We start from the raw sequence: 5,712 nt of genomic DNA, 5'->3' as shown, positions 1-5,712 counted from the left end.
GACCTTGTGATCCGCCCGTCTCGGCCTCCCAAAGTGCTCGGATTACAGGCTTGAGCCACCGCGCCCGGCCTGCCTTTTTTTTCTTACAGCTGCTTACTTATATGGTTTTTCCATAATTTCTTTGACTAATCCCCTACTGATGGACATCTGGATTTTTTCTCACCTTCTACTATTACAAACCATAATACAAAATAATCTGAGACACATATCATGTGGTAAGTGTGTACGTATAAGATAAATTTCAGAAAATTCAACCTGCTGGGTATTTTTTACTCTGGCAGATAATGACCAATTGCCTCCCACAAGGATTATCTCAATTTGTATTCTCAATAGCAATGTATGAGCAGCTTTTCCTCCAAAGCTCCACAACCATGCCCAACTTTTGTTTTTGCCTAATAGGGTAACTATAATCGTTATAGTTTTAATTTCTCTTACTGTAAATGAGCTACTGGCTTCATTAGCTTAAAACCCACTTATATTTAATTTTCTGTGAATTATCGATTCATATCTTTGCTCACTTTTTATGGGATTGCAAGATCTTTTTCTTATCAAGTTTCCAAGTACTTCTTATATGTATATTAGGAAGGCTACCCTTTGTTTATGATTAAAATTACCAGTAAGTTTTGCTAATTCCTAACTGTAAGTAAGTTTTGGTTGCAAATAAGTTTTACCAGTTTGAACAATTCCCTTTTCCCCCTTCCCCTAGCTACCACCATTCTACTTTGTTTCTAAGAGTTTGATTACTTTAGATATCTCATATAAGTGGGGTCATGCAATTATTTGTCTTTTTGTGACTGGCTTTCACTTAGTATAACATCCTCAAGGTTCATCTATGTTGTATCACACGACAAAATTTCCTTTTTAAAGTTTGAATAATATTTCATTGTATGTATATACATTTTCTTTATCCACTCAGAGAATGCTTTTTTGTGTGTGTGTGTGGAGACGCGGTCTCACTCTGTCACCCAGGTTGGAGTGCAGTGGTGCAACCTCCGTCTTACAGGCTCAAGACATTCTCATACCTCAGCCTCCCCAGTTGCTGAGACCACAGGCACATGCCATCATGTCCAGCTTTTTTTAAAATTTTTGGTAGAGTCGGGGTTGTGCCATGTTGCCAGGCTGATCTCAAACTCCTTGGCTCAGGCAATCCATCCAACTTGGCCTCCCAGAGTGCCCTGAGAGTACTTTTTTTAATGTAATAGAATTTATCAATTATTTCATGACTTCTGGATTGAGTCAGTATAAAAGGTCTTCTCCACACCAAAATTATAAAAAGACTACTATTTTCTTTTAGTATTTTCATGGTTTTATTTTATTAATCGATCCGTTTCGCATTTATATGAAAAACATCCAATTTCATTTTTTCAGTTTTCCTGGCTCTTCTTCCTTCTTTACTTTTCCTTATGAACTTTGGAATCAGAATGTCCAGTGTTTTAATTTATAAAATTAAAAAACATTGTGTTGTTTCATTTGTTGAAGTTTGTTTTGCGTCTTTCACATAAACATTTCCTGCTATGAATGTATTTCCATTTCTCCTCGTATTTCTGGTAATTTCTGCTTCACCAAGGGTGCTGCTATGTTATCTGACATATTGCTATTCACAACTATTAAATTTTCATTGTGTCCTTTAAGAAATAAGTGCCTCTCTTTATTGTTTTTTAGTATGAACTCCACCTGGTATGTTAAAATCATGACACTCCTAAATTCTTTTCATTTGCATTTGTATCTTATACCTTTTCTCTATCTTTTAAAACACCAACTTTTCACAATCACTGCCTTAAGTGTGTACCTTGTATAAACCACAGAGTGGGTTTTGCCTTGAATCTAAACTAAAAAATACTTTTCTTCTAAAAGTGAGTTAAGCATATTAATATCTTTTGTTAAGAAAGGCATGTTTGGGCCGGGTACGGTGGTTCATGCCTGTAATACCAGCACTTTGAGAGGCTGAGGTGGGCAGATCACGAAGTCAGGAGTTCAAGATCAGCCTGGCCAACATGGTGAAACCCCGTCTCTACTAAAAATACAAAAATTAGTCGGGCTTGGTGGTGGGCACCTGCAGTCCCAGCTACCTGGGAGGCTGACGCAATAGAATCACTTGAATCCGGGAGTTGGAGGTTGCAGTGAGCCAAGATTGAGCCACTGCACTCCAGCCTGGGCAACACAACGAGACTCTGTCTCAAAAAATAACAATAAAGAAAGAAAGGCATGTTTGCTCTTAGGGTTGTCGTGTTATGTATGTGGTTATATATGAACATTTTTTTGCTAAATGATGTTTTACTTCTAATGGGTTTGCAGTTCTTTCAATATTTAGGAAGGTTTATAGCTTTGTTCTAATGCTTACCTTCGTAATTTCTACCTCTTCAGACAACACCTATTAGTTCCTCAATATGAGTAATGTTAAATTAACAAGCTTCCTCTCCCACTATCTGATTTAATCAATAGTATTGAATCTAATAGCATTATCTTTAGTGTTTTAGTTTTCTTTGTTATTTTAATGTTTCTTTTAAAGTGCTGAATATGTTTATATTTCTATTACTTGATCTGTGATGTTTAAACATCTTTTTCAATACCAGTTATTACCATAGGGCAATTCCGTCTCTCAAATTTTTTTAGTTTGATCATTTCTATATCATCAAGGTATACAATATTAACATTATATTCTGTCATTACGATCGCCATATTTTAGTCTTTTTTTTTTTTTTTTTTTTTTTTGAGACAGATTCTCACTCTATCACCCAGGCTGGAATGCAGTGGCATGCACGATCTCTCACTGCAACCATCTACCTCCCAGATTCAAGCAATTCTCGTGCCTCAGCCTCCCAAGTAGATGGGACTACAGGTGTGCACCACCATGCCCAGCTAATTTTTGTATTTTTGATAGAGACAGGGTTTCACTATGTTGGCCAGGCTGGTCTTAAACTCCTAGCCTCAAGTGATCTGCCCATCTTGGCCTCCCAAAGTGCTGGGATTACACGTGTGAGCCACCACGCCCAGCCCACATTTTAGTCTTTATGTCCATATATAAATTCACTGCTTATACACCAATCATTTCCCCACGTCTGTCAGCTGAAGTTTATACTCTAGTATTTTCCTCAAGAAGGGCTCACATAAACAATATTCTCTGAGTACTATTTGTTCCTTAAGAATAATGTGACTGGATATAAAATCTTTAGCCAGCACTTTACTTCCTTATCTCATAAATGTTGTTCGACTGGGGTTGAACGTTGTGGAGAATTCTAAGCCCGGCCAGATTTTAATGTCTTACAGAGAACTTGGAGTGGGGTAGTCAGGAAGGTTTGTGGCTGTTGAAAGGAATCTTTACGATCTTTCTGGTCAGCTTTCCCTGCCACAGATGCCCTTTCAATATGTAAATTTCATCTCAGTTAGTTTTTCTTCAATTGTGTTTTTAACCACTTGCTTTGTTGTCATGTTTTGGTTTTCTTCTATAGGGGTTTCAATTCTAAGTTTGTTGGATCTACTGTATTTTCTAAAACTTAAAAAAAAAAAATTATTTCCATTTTTTAAAATCCCTGTGTCTCTTACTATGTTTTCCTTGGGGCTAGTCTGCTTCTTGTGCTCCTTATTTCACCTGCATTTCTGTACTATTTTTTGAGATAGGGTCTCCCCTCTGTTGCCCAGGCTCACGTGCAGTGGTGCAATTTCGGCTTACTGCAACCTCCGCCTCCTGGGCTCAAGCCCTCTTCCCACCTCAGACTCCCAAGTAGCTAGGACTGCAGACGCGAGCCACTATACCTGGCTAATTATGTACTTTTTTTAGAGACAGGGTTTTGCCATGTTGTCTAGGCTGGTCTCAAACTCCTGAGCTCAAGCGATCTCCCTGTCACAGCCTCCCAAAGTGCTGGGATTATAGGTGTGAGCCCCCATGCCCAGTCTTTTGCTTTCTTCTACTTCTTTCCCAAGTTCCCTCAACTCACATTTTATCTCCTCCTGTTGCCCTGCCATCTCTTTTCTGAGTTCTTACCTTTCCTGCTTTGTAATCTTCTTTTGTAGAACTATTTACAAGCTTTACTCAAGTCTAAAAAATAGATGGTGAAATGCTGGGTCACAATTTTCATCTGCTCTGCAGCAACAATTCACTAATGACTGTTTTTTGTGCTTGGGAAGTTCTGCTGCCATATCAGCTTCTTTCATATTTTGCATAACAGAATAAACTGAATTTTCCTGAAGCAGCTATTTACATAGATTCCCAGGAGTGGCAAGGGAAGGAAATACAGGTTTCACAGTCCAAATACTCTCTACTCCTTTGATGCTATAAATAATAGAGGGAGTGTGTGCTCTTCTGCTGCTCTGCGACCAGTGCCCTGCGCATTGCCTTCTCCTGTCTAATCTAACTCATCTCTTTCTTTCACTCTACCTCAGAGCCGCCACCAAAATGCAGATTTTTGTAAAAACCCTATGGGTAAGACCACCACCCTCAAGATTGAACCCTTGGATGCAACAGAAAATGAAAAGGAAGATCCAGGATAAGGAAGAAGTCTGTACGGATCAGCAAAGACTGATGTTTGATGGCAAGCAACTGGAAGATGAAAGTACTTTAACTACAACGTTCAAAAGTAGTCTACTCTTGTGTTGAGACTTTGTGGTGGTATTAAAGAAGAAGTCTTATACGACTCCCAAGAAGAATAAGCACAAGAGAAAGAAGGTTAAGTTGGTTGTCCTTAAACACCGTAAGGTGGATGAGAATGGTAAAATTAGTCGCCTTAGTCGGGAGTGCCCTTCAGATGAATGTGGTGCTGGAATGTTTATAGCAAGCCACTTTGACAGATATTATTGTGGCAAATGTCTGGCTTATTGCTTCAACAAACCAGAAGACAAGTAATTGTGTATGAATTAATAAATTTTTTGGCCAGGCACGGTGGCTCACGCCTGTAATCCCAGCACTTTGGGAGGCTGAGGTGGGTGGATCATGAGGTCAGGAGTTCGAGACCAGCCTGGCCAACATGGTAAAAATCCATCTCTGCTAAAAATAAAAAAGTTAGCCGGGCTTTGTGATGCACACCTATAATCCCAGCTACTTGGCAGGCTGAGATAGGAGAATCACTTGAACCCGGGTGGCAGAAGTTGCAGTGGGCCGAGATTGTGCCATTCATTGCACTCCAGCCTGGGTGACAGAGCAAGACTCCGTCTCAAAAAATAAATAAATAAAAATTTTTTTAAAATACAGAGAAAAGCTGGTTCCTGGACATGTGGCTCTGTGTACACGTGTACAGCTCTACTTTCTCTTTTCTGAATATAATCAGGCACTTCTGCCACCAACCCGTCATTACAAACAAGAGATTTACCTTTTGAACTTCAACATGAACCCCTTACTGTCAATAAGTATATTTAAACTAATAGCTTCTGTCCCTTTTCTGATGTTTTTGATAGTCTTCAAAAAACATAATCTGGAGTTTACATACGTCTTTCAGTTCACTGAAAACAGAGGTTGATAGATTTTTCTTCTTTATGATTTCTAGAGAAGATGCAGATTTATGCATCTACATTCATTCTAAAAGTATGATTATTAATTGTGTGTATGTTTATCATTGCTGTCTTTGAAGAGACAGAGAATCTCAAAGCTAAAACTCACAGCACCATCCTGATGGCTGTTCCTTATAGTGTAACTTCAGATATTTTTGAAGTATTTTTTGAAAGCTTTTACATGGGAGATGATTATTGATGCATTATAGTAATTAAAATTTCATTCTGGCT

General features: G+C 38.6%; 1 pseudogene; it reads left to right on the top strand.

The window, feature by feature from the left end:
• Positions 1-4,393: 4,393 nt before the first annotated feature.
• LOC116272809 lies at positions 4,394-4,947 on the top strand (annotated as a pseudogene).
• The last annotated feature ends 765 nt before the right edge of the window (positions 4,948-5,712 follow it).

The sequence above is a fragment of the Papio anubis genome, unplaced genomic scaffold, assembly GCF_008728515.1.
Source record: "Papio anubis isolate 15944 unplaced genomic scaffold, Panubis1.0 scaffold210, whole genome shotgun sequence".
In the NCBI taxonomy this organism is placed as follows: Eukaryota; Metazoa; Chordata; class Mammalia; order Primates; family Cercopithecidae; genus Papio; species Papio anubis.
Note: the sequence above shows the minus strand (reverse complement) of the source record. Positions and strands in the feature narration are given on the sequence as shown.